Source organism: Halichoerus grypus, chromosome 10, assembly GCF_964656455.1.
Source record: "Halichoerus grypus chromosome 10, mHalGry1.hap1.1, whole genome shotgun sequence".
Classification (NCBI taxonomy): domain Eukaryota; kingdom Metazoa; phylum Chordata; class Mammalia; order Carnivora; family Phocidae; genus Halichoerus; species Halichoerus grypus.
Window position 1 is genome coordinate 10898470 of NC_135721.1, and position 20661 is coordinate 10919130.

The 20661-nt window shown below is 42.1% G+C and overlaps 1 long non-coding RNA gene across 1 annotated transcript in view; it reads right to left on the bottom strand.

Moving 5' to 3' along the window:
- Positions 1-20661, bottom strand: part of LOC144379331 (uncharacterized) — a 142961-nt gene that overhangs the window by 14467 nt on the left and 107833 nt on the right. The window lies entirely within an intron of this gene.

Genomic DNA, 20661 nt, shown 5'->3' on the forward strand with positions numbered 1-20661 from the left:
CTACAACAGAATTGGTTGCAGAGAATTTAGCAAGGACACAAGAGTCCTGGGAAGTGTTGAAGGACAGAGGAGCAGAATTAAAGTGGCTCTGTAAGCTCGGCAGTACAAGTCCATGGGTCTTCAAACATCATGGAAATCAGTATGATTCAGCTCCAGGGACACCCTCTCTCTACTTTCTCTGCTCATACCTCATCATTTTCTCTCACTGCTGAGTGAATTCCCATCCACTGAAGAATAATGTCCCTGTGAACTGGTTTCTGCTTGTTTCTTAACTCTATGTCAGGCTTAACTCCTGTCCTTACTGTGTTCCAGTCACACTAACTCTCTTTTGTTCCTGCAATATATCCAACTCTTTCTGGCCTAGGGCCTTTGCACATGCTGTTCTCTCTGCCTTGAAGAAATGTCCCACCTTAACTCTTCACATGGCCAGCTCCACTAATCCTTCAGCTTAAGTGTCACCCTACTGAGATAAAAACCCCATCTTTCCACCAACAGCATTCTGAACTTCAGCCTTAGGTTTGTTTTTCTCAGAGTATACATATCACCACTCATAGTTCACTTTTAATGGGTTAACTTTTATGATGTTTCTTTCTTCTAGAAATAAGAGATCATATGTGTCATTTTCACTTTTGCATAACCAGCAAACAGCATAGTACTGGGCATTTAATAGTTACTCAATAAATACTTACTGGATGACAGCTGAATGAGCAGTAACACATGGCCTTGAACATTTCGCATGCCTCTACAATCTACCACTTCAGCCACTGAGGAAAAGTCAAAATATTGAGTCCTCCATATTTGGATTTATAACTGGTTAAGAGCATGGATTTTTGAGTCACATAGATAAGAGTTTTAATCCTGGGACTATTCATGAGATCTTGTGCACATTTCTTAATTTTTCTAAGTTAACAGTTCCTTATCTTGGGTTTTTCTGACTAAAAAAACAAAATCTGCATAAAGCCAACCTTATTTCATAAAATTTTGTGAGAATTAAAAGCAATAGTTTATATAGAACACCTGGCACATAGCAGCATTATTTTTGGTTGTTATCATGAGTTCTTTTTTTTTTTTAATCTTTACTAGATGCTAATGAAGTTGACCTGATATTAATGAAGCACTTGGTCAACTCAGAGTGGTGAGCCAGGATTCATCCTCCAAACACCTGAATTACAGAGAAGTTCAACAATGTAAATTGGAAGTTGGTTTGACATTTTAAGATTTTGAAACCATTGCTTCCATCTTGAGTTCAATTAATGGAGAAATGTGCCATCTCTAGCTGTAAGGAAATTTAGAGTACTATGGTTGTATCTCTCATTCCCATGTGAGCAACTTCAGTGAAATAGTCACTAGAAATTATTCTGTATTCCATAAAAAATCTGTTTAAAGAAATGTGTCTGTTTGGAGGAAGAGAGAGACTTCTTTGGGAATTAAAATGTGTTTGTTGACATTCAAAACAGAAAGGAAATAAACTTGACAGATTTTAGTAAAAATGTAATTTCTATACCTAGCTTATTTTCTAGTGCTATATTATCATTAATGACCAACTCAGAGATAAGATTTGGATTAATCAGCCTTTAAGAGTAGTCAAAGGAGTAGCTTTCCAGGGATTCTCCAAGAGGACAGCAGAGTATGTTCAATAAAAGCTAGGGTTTGGAATTAGATTAATAGCTGAATCCCAGCTCATTTACTTACTAGCTATGGGACTTAGGGAAATTTCTTTAACTCTCAGAGTCTCTGGTAAAATAGGAGTATAGATACTTACGTACAGTTCTGTGTATGAATGAGTGTATATGAGGACCAAATGAAATAATGAGTATACAGATGCTTTAAAGGTGCTCACCATGCACTTACAATCCCAGGTGATGGAACAGTGGGAGGCAAGACTGCCAAGGTCAGTGACATTATGGGGAAAATGTAGTGATGTTAAGGGGCCCAACTTTTCTCATCTCTGGCCCATATCTCTCCCAAGACAGGAATCAGAGTGATTTCAGTAACCCATCACTCAACTCCTCATCTCTCTCTTTACTGCCTATCTCTGCTCAAGGTCCCCCTGACCTCACAGAAAATAGATAATGCCATGGGTTTGAAGGACCTGACTCCTGGACATTTCACCCTTTTGTCAAAGGCCAACCCCAAAACTGTGCCACATTCTTCCTGGTTGTCAATTTCCCAACAGACCACCCCCCACCTTCGAGTACTCTGAAGTTGTACATATATCTACTTGTCCTAAGTTTTCAATGGTTTATTTTTTTCCATTTGTGTCTTCTACAGAATAAAAAGGGACAAAAATTTGAAGACCAGTACTACAAAGGTGCTTCTGATAAAATCTGGCTGGTCTTGCTATTTTCTTGGTTGTTTTTAACCTGGACAGGATTTAAATCTTAAGCACCTCCTTTAAAACACCTTCACTCCTTTAAAACATTAATCATAAATTGGAACACATTCAGCAAAACCCACTGATACTCTTCACACAATGAATTGAATTCTCCTACTAATAGAAAACTGAACCAATATTTTATTGTCATATCAAATCCCATTATTTTTGCTCAAGTTCAATTCAGAACAAAAGCCAATTGAAAAACAAAACAAAACAACAGTCAAATGAAGACTGGAAGAAATTTTTAGCCGGGAAGGCACAGGCATGTGGTGATAAATATCTAGTAACTGGCAATTTCCATCCAGAAAGCAATCTCTATTCAAAAGTTTCTGTGACACTGTTTTATATGGCAGGTATCTTGGAAGATTAAAGAAAAGTGGTACCTACTGGGAAAAAATGATGGTAAATTTTGATAGATCTTTGGGTCCATCCAGGTTTAAGTATTCCTGCTTCCAAAGCACCTCAATAAGTTTTTCACTGAGGTTTTATACACAAGGCTTCTCTATTAGGTTCCCAAGGTTGCTGTAACAAATGATCACCAACTGGGTGGCCTAGCCCATAAAAATGTATTGTTTCACAATTGTGGAGGCTAGAAGTATGAAATCAAGGTGCTGGAAGGGTTAGTCCCATGGGCACTCTCGAAAGAGTCTGTTCTATGGCTGTGGTTTTCAGCAGTCCTTGGCATTCTTTGGCTTGTAGACAGATCACGCCAATCTCTGCCTCTTCCTTCATGTACAGTTCTGCTTGTGTCTTGGTGTCTTCTCTTCGCCTTATAAAGACATCAGTCATATTGGATTTAAGATCCGTCTTACTCCAGTATGACCTCATCTTACCGTAAATTATACCTTCAAAGACATATTTCCAAATAAGGTCATACTCTGAGGGTGTGGGTGAACATGAATGAGGAGGTGGGCCTGATTCAACCACACAGAGCCTCTTTTAGGAAAAATGAAAACACTTGACTGGGACATATGCACAGATGTAAAATGTAATTCTATCCACCTTGACTCATTAAGTGTCTATTCATCTAGTAAAAAAAAACAAACAAAAACCAAAGCCTTGTGTTTATAACTGGAAAACATTCACTGCAGTGCTTATAACTTTATGAATTGATCAGAAGTCAATACTTTTTAGCAGAATGGGCAATGTTTCTATCCAAATATCTTCCCTCTCTACTGTCTCTCGCTTTCTTTGTGGCAGCAACAGGAGACAGAGGTTAATGTCAGATTCTCTCTCAGAGGAGCCATTAAATTGCAGGGGATCAATAAGAACCTTCAATTTTGTAGTCCCACTAGGAAGTATCTCATGGGAACCCAAATATTAAATGACAGTGCCTAGAGTAGTACCTAATGCAGAGAAAGAACCAGATTTATTTTTATCAACCTAATATGAAAAATTTCCTTCAAGAATGAAGTTAGAATGGGAACAAAGGGAGTTGAATTGATTGGTAGGTAATGCAGCCTTTTTGAAAATTCAACTGAATAAGACTTTTCCAAACAACTTTCGTGGACCAAGCCTACGGATTTGAAGCACTGGAAAGACATGCTAGGGGATTCAATGAAATTAGTCTGGCACACATATAAAAAATGCTGATGCTAGGCAAGCTCATGTTTCATAATTCCACATGCTTCCAATTTACCTGCCCTTTTCCAGCAATGAAGATATTAGAGATCACATGTGTACCATAGATACATAGCAACGATGATAGCTACCATTATTATTGAGCACCTACTATATTCTAGGCACTATAAGTTTGCATTTGACATACATTATAACATCCAATCTCTAAGGCAATTGTTACCTCATTTTGTAAATGAAGATATTCAGGCATTTGAAGACCACTTTTTCCATCATGCCACACTGCCTCATTAGTCCTGGTACACACATGGATCCATGTCTTATAAGGACTACTCAACAAACATCCTCCTCCCATCTCATCTGGACCACAAATTTATTAGTTTCCAATTTAATACTCTCATCTTTTGTCGCGTTTTCATTATTCCTTTTAAAAAAAATCAAAGCAAGTTACTTCACCTCTCTTAAGATTTAGTTTCCTCATCTGTCAAGTCAAAAGAGTAATATTCATCTTCCAGGGATGTAATATAGAATGCACAAAATAAGAGTTCAGTGAGTGGAGTTTATTATGATTTTCACTGGATTTTAGGAACTGGATTACTCTTCAGAGGGACTATTTTCTGCAGTATTTTCCCCAAACACTCTGACATAGTCACCTGAGAGCTGAATGTGCAGGATGTCCAGGTGATGGGGAGTTTGAAGAATTTGTGTGGTAAGAGAAGGTGCAGAGGGACACAGATAACCTTCAATAATCTCAACAAATTCTAGAAACCACACTGTCACCATGTGAATTATTCTGCCTTTCTGGCCAAATTTTCAGATGGTTGTGAGGCTACCTGGAACACACAGCTTCTGCTGCTGGGCAGGAGAGAGGAGGCTGGAGGCAGAAAGCAGGGCCTTCTGGAAGGTCACCCCAGCCACACACACATGGGGCACCCTCAAGTGCTTGCTGAGTGAATCCCTTATTTATTATCCAAATAAAATACTGCATTGAGAATCAATATATTACATCTGTAACTTTTACAACAAAGATGTTTTATTTGTTAATTTGTTGGCTTAAACTTACATTTGCATCCAGGAACTCAAAGACTCTTAGACTGGGAAAAGACATGGGTCATTTAATGTAAAAATAAATATACATTTTATGAGTAGGAGAATCAGGGCTTGTGATTAAATGGTTTGCCAAAGATCACACAGCTAATTTAGATGGAGCTAGACCTAGAAATTCAGTTTCCCTCTCAAAATGTAGAAATGACCTCAAGATGTGGCTTCTCAATCTCAGCACTACTGTTGATGTTTTGGGTCAGATAATTCTTTGTTCCGGGAGGGGGGGGGGATATCCTGCACATGACAGCAGCATCTCTCCACCAAATAGAAGCCAATAACAGTCTTTCAGCACCCAGTATGACAATGGCAAAATATCTACAGACATGACCAAATGTGGCCCTTGAGTAAAATCATTCCAGTTAAGAATCACTGCTGTAAGGTATCTTCGGAAAATTTAATGACATACTGAACGTGGATTTGCTTGATAAACAACAAAGTACTGGACATCTACTGGTGGTTATTATTAGACTCAGCAGTTCTTCCATGCAGTGTTGTTCTCTCTCCCTCCCTCTCTCTCTGTCATGTAGGAAGTACTCAAGAGAGAGATACCCTGGGGAGAAATTGGAAAAAGAGTTCATGCTACCTTTGGACTTAAACCATGGACTCAACTCAAGATGGTTAAGATCATGGTTCCACTCTGCCTAATGAGCCCTCCACACACATCTGAATTTGGCTAATTCTCAAGCAGACTTCTAGGAAGTCTCCCTGAAGCTCCACTCTGGTTATCAGGTTGCCTTTCTTTGTGTTCCCACATCCCCTGGGCTTTTTTCCATTGCTACGCTCACCACACTGAGTTATAACGATCTGGTTACTTGCCTCTCTCCCCACAGACATGAATCTTGGGGGAACAGACTGTGTAATATCCTTCTTTATCTACTTGTGCAGGGTACAATCTAGAAGATGATCAGTTAACATTTGCTGCACAAATAAATAAATGATGGAGTAATTTTTAAAAACAAAAATGAAAATAAACTGATGGACAGGCTTTAGAGATGCAAAGATATGCAGGCTTTAGAGGTATGACTTACTGTAAATCATAGAGTGAAGGGTTCCCAGGCCAGGCAAAGATTTCTCTCTGAATTTATCTGGACTAAGGAGCAAGCCAGCAGGTAGCAGCCTACAGCACTGATTCAAAAGCATTCTGAAACATCCTTGGGTAAAAAATATGTGTATATGTATGTATTAGAAGAAGATGAAATTAATCTACAAGAATATACCTTGAGGAGGAGTATGTGGTTAGAGGCAATTATTAGGTTAAGCCAGGCTCAACTAATAATAGATGGTCTTTAAGCTGCCTTCGTAGGAAGGTAGATGCAGTTTTCTGCAGAGGATTGTTTTGCTGAGTGGGAAGTGCAAAGTTGGGCCAGAGAGGAACAGCCTTGGAATGATGGAGAGGTTGAGTGCTGCCATCGGACTCCTGCTTTGATGCTTCTCTAGGCAGAGCTCAACTTCTCCTCTAAAGAAGTGCTGAGCAAATATTTAAAGAATATCATTTTGAAGAGAAGCCAAATGATTGGCCTGGCCCCAATTTTAATGTAATTGGAGGTATTATCACAATTAAAGAAAGATGCAAGGATTGTATTGGGAAGAATGTCAACAATGGCAGGCTAGGGAAAGAACAGCTGCTGAAGGAGATGTTGGAGTGGACGTCCAAGGTCCCCTAGGGTCACAGGCTGCCTGTTGGGACACTGAAAGCATTCCATCAACCCAACAGTGAGTATCACAAATGGTGAAAGTGGACACACGAGGCCCCACACACTTTATGAAACTATCTGTCTTTCCCTGATTCCAAGCTTACCAGGAATCTTAACTTCCTGTGTAGTTGGCCTACAGGGAGCATACTGGGTAAGTCCAAAAGAAGGGCTGGTCTGTCTGACAGTTCTGTATCTCCTGGTAAATAATACACTTCCCAGTGTATATACCTGAGTTTACTCAGTACGAACTGGCCTTCCCAAATATGATCAGCTCTGGGACATGGGCTACGTTGAGTCTTGATCTGTGAGACTAGGGGCCGGACCTGGGACTTCTGCAGTTTCACCAAGGCAAATACCAAGCAGCAAGGCCCCCCAACAGCCAGCCTGACTCTGCCATCACATCTGTCCTTGCTAATGCCTTTCTTTCCAATTTCCCCACAGAGCATTAAAATATCCATCCTTGGGACTCAGTCCAACTGTTTCATAACAAATTGCAATTATAAACTCCTACATTATGTCACAATAGCATCAGTTCAATCATGATTTTCTTGCCAAGTAAGCGCTCCTGAATATAACCATGATTGTTTTTCTACAGAAACCACTCCATCTGGGATGCACAGACTCAGAGAGAGCAGAGCATCTCCAAATCTGACAGACTCCAAGACAACTTACTTGAAATTTTGTTGTCACTGCTTTTTTGTTTTTTTTTAAAGTGCCAGCCCTTCCCAGGATTCTGAGAAATGTCCTGGTTTTGTCATTTTAAATCTGTTCTTTCTCTACAAATAGGATCTATTGGTTTGTGATTGACAAGTCTTAGAAAATACAAAAGAAAACTTAGACTGACTAATGCATTTTTAAATATTTATGGGGGACAGACCATATGTGTGTGTTTGGTCTACTGTCTAGTGCTTGTTGGAGCTCAGAATATGAAATAATAGTCACTCAAAAAAACCTCTCATTAGCACAGGGCAGAGTATACACTTTTCCCAGAATATCTTGCAAATAGTTCGCTCCCAATACCACCCTGTGTATAGCAGATGTGGAAGTGCTATATAAAGCTGAAGAAAATACAAGAGCTATTTATAAATACTGAGAGGATCAAGGCAAAGAGTAAATGTCAAGACCCAGAAACACAAGTTTTGACTTTTTCACTCGCCACCTCCCTCCTATTATCTTCTTCCAAACAGTGTCGAAATTGGTTCTCTTCCAAACTGGGGAAAAGGCAGGCTTCTGAGCAGTTCAGCAAATATCCGAGTGTCACAGCTGAAACCATATGACTAGCTGTGCCATCTCTTTGGCATCACCCACTGCCTCCATCGTCAGGGCCTGTCAGCTCGCTCCGTCCGAGGTGTGCACTCCCCCCTGAAGCGCGCACCTCCCCCCGACCACCCCCTCGGCACCTATAATCATCTGCAGAGGATCTTTGTTACTGCTGATCAGCGTGAAGTTGTCAAGAAAAATGGCCGTCCTTAGGAAAAGGAGAGATAATAAAGCTTCGATGGGAGGAGTTTCACAGAAGCACAGCCACATTTCAAAGCTAAAGTACGCGAGATAAAGGCAGAGCTGCAGCTGCACTTCCCTGGTGATGGCACCCAGGAAGAGGGAGACACATCTGTTAGCTCCTGTTTGGTTGCTATATTAAACCTGCCAGTCCTCAGACGGCAGTTGTTAAGCACTGCTGAAGCTGTGATTCCACTAGGTAATTAAGTTACCTAGGATGCTCCACATCATACTTTGTTGGGGAAATATTAGATTGTGGCAGGAGTGTTTAAAATATTTTTTTCCCACGGAGTTCACATGAAATATTTTATGTCTGAATTCTTAGATTTCTATTTTTGCAATAACTGCTATGTTTCTGTCATTTCACAGCTTATAAATCACTTCCCTATGCGTTCTCTTTGAAATCTGGTCACTAATCTAGAAGAGGCAACTATTACATAAACGCAGAAACAAAGGCTCACTGTCATTAAGTGCAATTTCTTTGTGATTACTCAGAAAGGGCAGAGGCAAGACCCATATCCTGGACCTGTGATTCCAAGTGTTATTCTCTTCAGATCTTGAAATGTATAAAGTTTAAGCAAGTAGAACATGCAGCTCTGTAATGGGTGTTCCTAGACTCTGTGTGAGGCCTTGCATTTTGTTCCAAAGATTCACCTGAAGATACCTAATTTGGACCTGAGCAGTTTTTGAGGCTTACTGATGTCTGTATATTATATAATGTGTATACACATTATATAAATATATGCATATACACATACTTATGTGTATGTGTGTGCACTAAACCACTGGGTCTTTTTGTTTGCTCTAACTATAATAGACTCTTTTCTCAGACAAATTGGGAATATGGATGATACTTGGGAATGAAGATGGGGTATGTCGGGCTCCAAGAACTAGGAGATATAGAAGACCAGGTCCAGCACAGCTGCTACTCAACCAGACCTTAATCATTGATGTTGGCACATACAAAGAAAGAATATGCCATTTTAAATGAATGGCCAGCATGGAAAGAGGAACTGAGGAAAGAAAATTGCCATAACCCTGGGTGAAGAGCGGTTGATCACTAGAGGACTCTTCCTTAGAGGGAAGTGGGAGCAGAAACGCTTCATCCAGCAAGTAATTGTGGCTGGCCTGGTACGGTGTCCGAGTACATAGGTGAATAAGTCAGGAGCTCACTTTTCCTGGAGCTCATAGTAAGTGAAGACAAAAACACACCATATGGTGCAGTGTGGTAAGTCTACAACAGAGGGAACCACAAAGGGTTGTGGGAGCCACCCCATCAATGCTGGGGTATTCCAGAGGTGTAAGGCGGAAACTAGGGGTCAGAAGTACACTGGATGAACACGGATGGTGGAATATTCTGGGCACGGAGAGCTGTATGTGACTCACAGGAGTGGGAAAGGAACTACACATGGGCCTGATCTAGTTGTTGGGAGTGAAGGGTTTGTGAGAGGAAGTGATACAGGAAGGACTGGAAGAGATAATCAAGAGCTGGTTGTGACGTTTTCCTAGTGGTCACTGGGCCATGGCAGGAGGAGTGGGATGGAAATGATCTCAGCATTTTAGACTTACATTTAGGGACATGATCAGATCGCACTCAGGAAGACCCTCCAGCCGCAGTACCTAGGGTGACTGGAAGAGGGTGAGATTAGATGATCTGCAGTTGGTCTGCAGAAATGCACTAAGGACTTGAAGTAAGGAGGTTGCGCTGGAGACGGAGGAAAGCGGTTGTCAGTGAGACTCATATGGTTGGCTGCCCAGCCCATCTTCTGCTCTCCTTCCTCTACAATCAGTCCACACCCACAGGGGCCAAACTGGGCCCACGCGGTACCTCATCGCCCTTGGCCACAGTGATTGGTCGCAGGAATGAGCACGTGACTAAACCCGGGCCAATCAGCAAGCTTCTCTAAGACCTTTCAAGCTGGAGCAGAAGAAATCCCTTCACCTAGCAAGACCCAAAACAGCTAGCACACGTTTCTCCCAAGGAGAAGTAGCCTCTCTCCATGAAGTGAGAATAAAAGTCACACAGGAAAAACTAGAGGGTCAGAGAATGAAAACAAACGGTGGCTTCAGGGTCTATAATTTTACATATTTGTAAAGCCAACTCAGCCTTGAATGTGCCCACCTCCTTTTCTGCTCAGGTTTCTTCGATTTGGGATTAGTTATTTGCAACTCTCCAAGGTTCTTAAGTAGAACACTGGGAATGAGAGGAAGAGGGACAGAATTGGGAGTCCCTTAGAAATGGAGTTACGGGACATGGAAACAAAACATAAGGTGCATGGACTAGATCAGGAGTTGGCAAACTTTTTCTGTAAAATGAGATAGTAAATATTTTAGGCTTCGCAGGCCATATGGTCTTTCTTGCAATTTCTCAGCTCTGCTGCTGCAACATGAAAGCAGCCAGGGACATATGTAAATAAATGGGCATGACTTTGTTCCAATAAAACTTTATTTACAAAAACAGGTGGCAGGTCAGATGTAGCCTGAGAGCCATAACTTTCCACCCCTAGACTATACAGATCACCTTCTTTTGCTTAAATTCCAAGTTCATCAAGCAAGCTTTTGTTGCCAGTTACATCTCCCAGATTACACTGATATTAGGTGAAGGGGTACCCTGGGTTGAGGACAAGGGCATCTTCTTACTTGGAAAAGGACATCTCTGATTGTTGGTTTAAAAACTGTCATCTGTTTTGTACACTTTTCTCTAAGCATGTCAGTCAGTGTTTGGCCCCAAGCATTAGCTATCTGCCAGTGTACCAAGAAAGTTCAGGTTCTGGCCCTCAAAGCCCGGATATAAAAACCCTTATGATAGCAAATCCACTAAGCAATGACCCCCAGCCCCTGCCTGCCTTCTCTTCCCACTAGCCCCTCTGCCACACACAGGACCACCTCTCCTCTTGCAAACTTTTTTAGCAATTGTGAAATAGAATTAACACTCTCAGTGACCCTGTAGGAGGTGCAGCATTGAAAAGGGGCCTGCTACCCTATTTCCAAATGAAGTTGAATTTACCCCCTGCCTACTCTTTCTTATACTTTCTATTCCATCTTAATACTTTTTACCTTCTGTTCACTCTGTTTCAAACTGCTAGAAGGTACCAGATGCTAGATTTTTCACTTTGGGCACATCTTAGTTTCCCTTAATGCCACTGTGCTCATCTGCAAGTAGAGGAACTAATCTCTATTTCACAGGGTCGCTCAGCTAGCTAAATTAGATAATAAATATGAGAATGTCCATCACAGTATCTGGCCTGAAGTAGCTTCTCCATGCATGCAGTGTGGTTCTTGAGGACAGAGAAGGTCCTGGATGAATTACACAGACTCCACGGCCCTTGATCATATGCCCCCTTCCAAAGAGGTACTCAAAAAATTACTCATGCAAGTGGATGTTTATTCTACATGTGTGGCCTGGAACCTATTGGAACAGGATTGATCCAACACCCTGCATGCCTCTGAAGGAGAGAATCTAGGCGAAACCAGGCATGGGTGTTTTGTAAATAACTGTAGTAACAGATGGGTGGAGTTAGATATTTTGTCAACATAGAAATCACTTTTCCAAAGTGAGTTTCCCCATCTAAGGATAGTGCCCTTAATTTCTACAATTAAAAATACCTGCCATATGTTAAACTCTTTTGCAGCAGCTCTGAAGTGAAACTACAAATTCTCCAGAATCCTTTGCTATGTGCAGGCAATTGGAATTAAGTCAGTAAGGAGACTCACATTCTCTCACCCTGGCCTGGCTGTTGGGGGGTCAGCAGGGCACTCTCCATTCCGGGCCCCGTTTCCTTGGTTGTGAGCAAAGAGAGTGAGTCAGTGATTTCTAACACTCTAGTCAATCACAGGCTAAAGTATGCATAAAGATGAGACTGAAGAGCAGAACAGTCCCTCATTCTGAGAAAGACTCCCTTGGAATGGCCCCGCAACAGTGGAGTACAGGTGTGGGGATGTGTGTATTCAGGGGAGGCAGGGTTCACAAGCATAGGAAGTTTGGGTTGACAGTGAATCGCCAGTGGATACAGCTCAGATGCCCTGTCAGTGATCATGTGATACAGTGGGTTCAGAGTCACGCAGATCTGGGTTTGAATCTCAGCTTAGCCACTTATTTGCTATGTAAACTCTAGCCATGTATTTACTCTCTGAGTCTCAGTAAACTCATCTTCAAAATGAGCATAATAAAAACCTTACTTTCCAAGATTTTTATGATGATCACTGGGTTTCGGATGATGCCCTAATGCCCCATGACAGGCATTCAACAAATGATCATGAACGTGAATTCCAGCCTCTCTGAGCCATTCCTTCCCCCAAAGAGACTAGGCTCTCCCACTTCTCAGCCTTTGCTCAAAGGGCTCACACCTGGAATGTCATCACTGTCCTTTTTAGCTCACAGAAATTCAATTCTTCAAGAAATGCTTCGAGAAAGATTTCTTCAATCTAAATTGTCACTTCATTCACCATCCCGTTATACTGCCAATTTACTGACTATCTACTGTGTCAGAAAGCATGCTCGTTAATAGGAAGGCTCATGGAGTCCTGGCTTTTGAGAGTGCTCAATCTGATGGGAAACAGGAATATGTGGTCCACCCATAAATGCCACAAAGCAAAGACAATGATGGAAAACAGAAGCATATATAGATTATCCTGGCGGGGTCTAGGACAGAGCAAACTGCCCAGACTGGCCAGGGAAGGAGTCAATCCTTTCCCATAGCATCTTGTAAGCTGCCTTTAGCACTTAACTGGTTGCTGTGATTGTTTTGTGTGCCTGAATCTCTCACTTACAGATATGGGAACTCCTGGAGTTTCCCCCTGTTCCTGGGCCCCCTAGCATAAGCCCTGAGTGTGAGTATGAGATAGTGCAGGACATTCTAACCTAAGCAGTCAAGAAGTCCCTGGTGCTTGGCTACAGCCAACTTCCGGGTCAACATCAAAGCTGTCATGCTTGAATTAGCAACACTCTTGAGCAAAATGAGCCAACATCAATGACGGGAAGAAAACATACCCTTTTTTGTTTCAAATAGCAAATTGTTGAGTTCTTTTTTTTTTTTTTTTCCCCATCATTAAGGAAGGAGATTGACCTAAATTCCAGCTTCCAGCTTGGATGATTTCACGCCACATTTGGCATGGGCAACAATGAAGCCATATGCCTGTGCGGGCCTGTGTGTGGTGTCAACAAGTACCCAGAATGACGCCTTTTATAAATGTGTCACAGCAGAAGTTTGAGGACACTTCAAGCCAGTAACACTTCTGTGAAATTTCTCCAGGATTGATTAAAGAGATAACCACAAAATGTTTTCAGCCCTTGTCACTAGGCACACTATCATGTGTACAAAGGTTCACAACTTACAAAGTATTTTCACACACACTTTGTCATTTGGGCCTCACAATTTTAGGAAATTATATTATCCCCATTTCACAGGAAGTGACACATAGACAAGTCAGGTGGATGGTACCGGTCATGCAGGTCCATATCCCAGACTCTTTCTGCTAACTGGGACACACCTCTGTGTGCATGGGCGTGTATAAGAAAACCCAGCTTCCAGTGATACTCGATTCCCCCCCTGCTTTGCTACAATGTCACTAAACTCTTCAGTGTACAAGTATCACTGTTCCTTCCAGCAGAGTCCCTGGCAAGCCATCTAGGAGAATGGGGATGCTGAGATCCAAGGGAAGTGACACATGCTCTTGAGATCTAGAAGGCCTTACAGGGGAAAATGGACTGACTCTGTCACTCCAGAGATCAGAAGAAGAACCCAAGAATGAGTAACAGGTAGACAAGACCAGGCTCCACCTAGAGAAGAACTCTCTCCTCCTCTGATATTTACAACTGATCACTTTCAGAAGTGGTGAGCTCACCACCGCAGAGGTGCCCAAGCAGAGAATGGGAGATGTCTTGCTGGCAAGCCGTATCAGGGATTCAAGAATCAGCTGGGCCTGGACCAAATGACTCGTTTTAAATCCAGTTGTCCAGTGGACTTCTGGGGTCCTTCTGTTACATCCTATTGCCTGCTGAGCATGCCTGCCTCTGTCTCCCTAGGCCTGCCAGTCAGAGGAGATGTCATCAAAAAGGGACAACTTCATCTTAATGACACAGGTAGACAGCAAGCCCATGCTCCCATGCGTGTGCACGCTCTCTCTCTTTCTTTCTCCTCCACATCTGTCTGTCTCTCTGTCTCTCTGTCTCTCTCTCTCTCACACATTCCTCCTGTCTGTCCCACAACTAATTAAGTGTTGGATGATAGGTACCAACAAGTCCCATTACCCAAGTATCAGACATAGTACAGTACAGCTCACAAACTCCACAGGCCATTCCTAAAAGAATGCCAACCTCTTGTCCACACAGAATCTTCCTGCTTTTTAAAACTCATCTGTATACCTGCTATTGGTGTAACTTGCATTTTATAAGCTCAGTATATTTGTTAACATAAATCAAATGATAATCTCTTCTATTGCTACATCTCACAAGGAAACAGATACGAACAACCCAATGATAGTAGTCCCTTTACTAAAACCCCGCCATGTATCAAGAACTATGCTAGAGACTTTGCATAGTTAACCTGACTTTCACCCTGCAAGTCGTATGAGGACCTATCCATTTTACAGATGCTCACAGAGGTTAAGTTCCCTGACCAGGTCGGTCTGACTTCAAATCCCATGCAGTTCAAACTCCAAAAAGTAAGAGATACTTCCATCGACAACACTGACTGATGACAGAGCTGGGATTCAACCCTAAGTCTATCTGACTCCAATGTCAGTGTCTTTTCCCACTGCAACATTCCTAAAGGTGCAAACCAAACGTAAGTCTGGGTTCTAAGTTTCATATATAAAAGGTAACTTTTATTTCAGAGTTGTCATTAGGAAAAGCATGGTGGAAGGAGAGGAAATATGACTTAGGACTGAGGTCCCAACACCAGATTGTGTGGTTATTTATTACAAATGCTATTTTTTTCCCTCTTTCCATTATTTACTTGTTCAGGGAGCTAGAAACAGGAAAGTGGCCCTGGCGATTCAGCGGTTATTTAAATAGCACAGTACAGGGATTGTGCACTCAGTCCACTGTAATTGGAAACCATTTCTACCTTGCACCAATATTTCAAAAGCAATACAACCCAATTCTCTGACCCATGAATCAGGGTTTTCCCTTCTACCAGCATGAAAGATTGGGGCCAGGGAGGACTGGAAGGAAGATTTCTTTTAGGCACAGCTTTTGCAGAAGAAAGCTGACAAAGGAGAATCTGGTTGCCTGGATTTTTAATTGATATTAGGATAAATCAAATGCATGGCATTAGCTTCCCTCATGCAAGGAGTACGTGCTAGAAAACATGCTCTGTATTCTTCAGCCTGAGTCACAGACCTTTCTGAACACCTGTAAGGGTCCCTGTAACTCAGTGCCTTGAGACAAACTCACTTAGCCATAATTATTTATGTTCAAGCAAGATATGTTGCTAGCAGTCATTCCCTTTCAAATTCATGGTAATTCTCCACTTATTCAAACATAATGATTTCAATTCCAGTGTCCCTGGCCACCAATCTCATCTTTGGGGAAACTGAAATCATGGGCTTTGAAATTGAGCAAACCTGACATTATTGCATGGCACTGGATGGGATCCTTTATCTCTGTGAGCCTCAGTGACTTCATCTGAAAAATCATCGTAAATGAGTATCACAATTGGGTATTGAGAGAGTAAAGGAGGTGATAAACACCAAGGGGTTGGCATAGTGTCTGATGCCTACTCAGTAGGTCCTTGGTAAATATCACCTCTTTATGATTAAAGGTACAAGGAACATTTTGGGGTTATGATATTGGTTCTCTCATCCACATGTAAACTGAAACAACTACTGATAGTGTGAGCCTCTTCCTAACCTACAGTAGGGCTTGCTTTCTCCTTTTTTCCCTGTTCATCACCAGCACTGCCTTCCCTAGTTATCGTACATAATCTGCTCCTTACACTGACCAGTGAGACTGTCGATATTATCTCTCTTAGAAAGATGAAGAAACCAAGGCTTACAAAGGACAGGCAGCTTGTCTGGGGTCAAATAACGAGTAAACAACAGAGCTGAGAAGGAAACCAGCTCCGTCTGGCTCTAAAGCTTACACTTAAGTCCTCTTTCTAAAAATCTTGATGCTAGGACAATAGTTCTCAAGTGGAAATAATTTTGTCCTCAGGGGACATTCAACAATGTCTAGAGATACTTTTCATTTCTGCAGCTTGAGGATGAGGGAAGATGAGGCTACCATCATCAAGTCTGTAGCCCCAGCTGCTGCTAAATATGCCACAGTGCAGGGGACAGCCCCCTATGACAAAGAATTATTTGGTCCAAAATCTCAGTAGTGTTGCTGCTGAAAAATCCTCCTCTGGAATTTATCAAAATTTGTCTTATTGTAATATAAGTGACCGTAATATCATCTTATTTCTGAATTCAGACCTTCATTCCTTATTGATGTGCAGATACCAGAAGATCTTATTTTTCCAAGTCCTCCAAGGAGTACAAATCTTCCCACAGTGTGTGCTCCGTGTTCCTACTGTTGATTTCACTCATTTCCACAGCACAACATCTACTGTCTCATGGTTTCCATGGTAAAGGTTTATCTGTTGTTGGCTTAGATTATTTTTTGCTTGTTCATGCCAGTTTGAAAGCATTTTTAAAAATGAAACTGCCAAGGTCAAGTCTAATATATTCTTCCCTCCTTTTCTGTTATTTTTTCCTACATAAAATATACAACATGCCATGTAATTTAAACAATTCACAATATCTGTAAAGTGCACACCAGTTCTAAGAGATCAGAGAAGGGATTATTCATAAAATAAAAAACGGTATAGCTGTTAAGCTTTGTGGAAGTCTAGCTCACTCCCTACCTCCATTTGACAGAGAAGGAGCTAGAGCCCTAGGTCAGTTGTGATCGAGCCAGAGCTCAACAGCTATTTGGTGCAGGGCAAGAATGAGAACACAGGTTGGGCTGGCACTTTCTTCATCATGCACTTGGGGTTTCATGTTATAAAATCCAATCAGGGCACACATGCTTGGGTGTGCATACACATGGGCAGACACCTGTGCACATACACACACACACTCTCTATTATATTTTCCCTCCTTTTCTTTTAGAAGGCTTCAAATAATAAAGGCTATAAATGCATTAAGTGAAAACCTGAAGTCATGAGTTAACTGTCCTCTGCTCTACTGAAGAGATGAATAGGGGCTTTGGACAACCTAGAGTCCAAAATGAGAGCTTGAGATACACAGACCAATTACTCGAGACATCTGAAGCCCTAAACAGAGTTGTTGGCATTTATTAAGCCTGGCATAGCATGCAAAGAGTGACACTGGATTGCTTTCCATCTCTCTTTCTCATTACATCCTCACACTGCTTCCAGGATTTCCTTTATGAAATATAAAAATGATACATTGCTGCCTGGCTCAAAAGACCTGAACTGCCTCCCATTTCCTAGATGAAAGCTAAGATCTTCAGTGTGGCATCTTCAGTACAAGATGATCTTACGTCCCTAGTCTTCCCCGGATATACATCCTGCTCTCACCCATTATGCCCAAGAGCTTCCCAGAGGATTGCCCCTCATGGGCCCAGGAGCAAGTCCCTCTGGACCTTCCACCTGGCCTCCTGGGCTAGTCCCCATGCTCCCCTCTACAGCTGCTGACTCCTGTCCTAGCCACACTGGCCTCCCTGACAGCCCTGCTTGGACCCCAGGGAGGGACACTGTTCTCCTGAACTTCCCACAGCAGAACTCAGACCTGAGTTATGGATGCAAGGACCTAAGTAAAGAGAGAGAATAATTTAGCAGCTGTAATCCTAAGGCCTAATCCCAACCTCAGAGCCAACTTTACCCTTCCCCACCATACTTCCTAGGCTGTGAGTTTAGACAAACTCCAGTAATAAATGTCTTAGTCCATTCAGGTTGCTGTAACAGAATACCATAGACTGATGGCTTATAAACAACAGAAATCTATTTCTCCCAGTTCTGAGGGCCAGGAAGTCCAAGCTCAAGGTGTGGCTGATTCCATGTCTGGTGGGAGCCCACGTCCTGGGCTGTCTTCTCACTGTGTCCTCAAATAGCAGAAAAGGGAGGGAACCCTCTGGTATTCCTTTTATAAGGGCACAATCCCATTCAGGAGAGCTCCACCCTCATGAACTAATTTCCTCCCAAAGGCCCCACATCCTAGGACCATCACACTGGGGATTAGGATTCCCCCTAAGAATTTTGGGGGGACACGGACATTCAGTCTATACCAATAAGAAAATCTTCCTCTCCCTACTTCCAAGAACCATAGCCTTCCCTGCTCAAGGATGGCCAACAGTGGGATGATCCATTTCCTTCAGAATAAGTCCTCCCCACAAAGGTACAATCTGACCACAACCCACTCCAAACAGAAATTACACTTGTCTGTGGTATATTTTCTCAAGTTTGGATTGTTCAGTCCCAGAAACATGCTTCATTGGCTGAACTCTATCCAGTTCCCACAGCTGTTGTTCCTCCAGACTGAGAGGTGTGAGGCCTGATCTTCCCCTGCTCTCCAGGAAATAAGCCATCTATTCAAAGTCCTCATTTCACGAATGAAAAAAATAAGGCCAGAACAGACTTTCCCCAGGCACCCAAGCAGGCCCACAGCAAGCCTAGGACTAGAACTCAAGTTGTTCAAAGCCCAGTCAAGTTCTCTCTTTCTTTTAACATGTTCCTGAAATCTCAATAATGAGACATTTTAATTTTACATGAATATACATATGAGTAGTCAGCAAGTGAATGGATATGAAAACCCCGGGAAGCACTGAACATATGGAAACTGAATCTGGGTCACAATATTCCTTGGAGACCCATCAGTCCTTGGCCACAGACACAAAAGCTGAAATGGGAAGGTAAATTTCATGGCAGGGGTACAATACACACTGTAGCTGATTTAGAAGATGTATTTAGAGACTGTTAATAATGCATGTAAGATGCTGAATATGACTCTTCTCATTATAAATATTTAAGAGCACCTAGGTTTTAATAGCACAAGATATTACACAGTGATCAGCTTGTCTAAATGACACTACCCACTGGTTACATGAAGCCCAAGAAAAGACATCATTTCCTGTACCTGGAATGATCGTAGGCATGACATTCTGAAATGGAAAAATAAAGTCCATTCTGAAAGACCCAGAGCTAAATAACTTTAATTCAAGGTGAATCTATCTCATCCCTTGCCACAAGAAGCTATATAGACTCAGTTTATGTTACTCACACATAATTTTTCCATGTTATCTCCAGGGTTAGTTTCCTGCTTTGCCTTTTAGTGGGTTTTTATAGCAATAATCACATTGGAAATTTCTTTCTTTGATTCTTTCAAAGTCAAGGAAAACTTTGAATCTTTTGAGATACCAATTCAGCCACGGGTTTTAAAAGAGAAAAAAAAAAAAAAAAAAACAGAAGAATTCACAGCTACAGGAGTGCTAATTAGAACTAATTATGAAACTTGATTGAGTGGTCTGGTCAATAAAGTTGGAGCAAATACGGGTCTGTCCTAGTGAAAAACACCCCCAACACTGCTCGGGTGAGCTCTTCTGGAAGGGACTGTCACTGCTGTGGATGTTGAGTGACTAATCAGATTATAAGACAGTTGTACCTAAATCGATACATGCAGCAATGATTTCCCTAGAAATAAGCCCCTCATTGTTAATCTGTGGGAAGAAATACAGCAAAGAGCCTGCCACAGAAGTCAAACACGTGGACTCAGAATTCTGGAACCACAGTCTCCCAGCTGAGTGACCTGAGCCAAGTCACAGTCTTCCCAAACTCCAGCTTTCATACTTGTAGACTAGAGGGAGTAACACCTATACTTTGTTGTCGGGAGGATTAGAATCAAGATATGCCCTACTGCCCACTGTTTGACGTAGAGCATCCAGAGGAGACACATGACTGCTTTAAGAACAATGGGGTCATCAGGAAGACTGTTTATACCACCTGGTGCACTTTGGCATGGTGCACAAAGATTTAAATTTTTCATTAACCTGGAAATTAGGGTTTGTGTGACCAAGCTTCCTTCATTTTACTTGTTTTTAAGATTTTATTTATTTATTTGAGAGATACAGTGAGAGAGCACAAGCAGGGGGAGCAGCAGAGGGAGAGGGAGAAGCAGGCTCCCGCTGAGCAGGGAGCCCCACGTGGGGCTCGATCCCAGGACCCCGGGATCATGACCTGAGCCGAAGGCAGATGCTTAAGCAGCTGAGCCACCCAGGCATCCCTACTTTTTAAAATCTTCTTCCCCAATGAGAAAAGTCCGGGGACCCTGAGGACCAAACCAGCTTGTCACGTCCCAGAGGTCTACAAACACAGGAGGTCTCAAATCTCCTGCCCACAGACTGTGGTTTGTGGAACCAAGGAATGGTCTGAAAAGAAGTGCTGTGTAGAGAAGCCAGATACAAAGGCT